Source organism: Chrysochloris asiatica, unplaced genomic scaffold (assembly GCF_000296735.1).
Source record: "Chrysochloris asiatica unplaced genomic scaffold, ChrAsi1.0 scaffold00047, whole genome shotgun sequence".
Lineage (NCBI taxonomy): Eukaryota > Metazoa > Chordata > Mammalia > Afrosoricida > Chrysochloridae > Chrysochloris > Chrysochloris asiatica.
The window spans coordinates 15,103,763-15,104,291 of NW_006408565.1; positions in this window are offsets into that span (position 1 = coordinate 15,103,763).

Consider the following 529-nt stretch of genomic DNA (forward strand, 5'->3'; position numbering starts at 1 on the left):
TGAAGAATGATGATGAATCTGCAAAAGACCATATAACATGGAGGGAACTGGAGGCCATATTATGCTGAGTGAAATTAGTTGGTCATAAAGGGACACATATTGTATGAGACCACTATTATAAAAAGTCAAGAAAAGGTTTTTATTCTATAATAAACGTTCTATGCCTGGTTACCAGCAGTGGAGGGATGGGAGAATTATTTACTGGGTAACATGTGTAGACATATGCTAACTTGAATGACTGGGAAAGCAGTTAAAAAGAAAAGGAAGGTAAAAAGAAAAAAAAGCAATTGCTTTCATTTTTGTTTTTATAAACGAGAAGAAATCAAATGATATATCACATTGGGCAAATTAGCTGCACAAGTCCTCTTTACAGTATTAAAAGCAAAGATGTAACTTTAAGGACTAAGGTACTCAGGTGCACATAACTCAAACCATGGTATTATCAATCACCTCATATACATGTGAAAGCTGGACAATGGGTAAGGAAGACTGGAGAAGAATTGATGCACTTGAATTGTGGTTTTGGTGA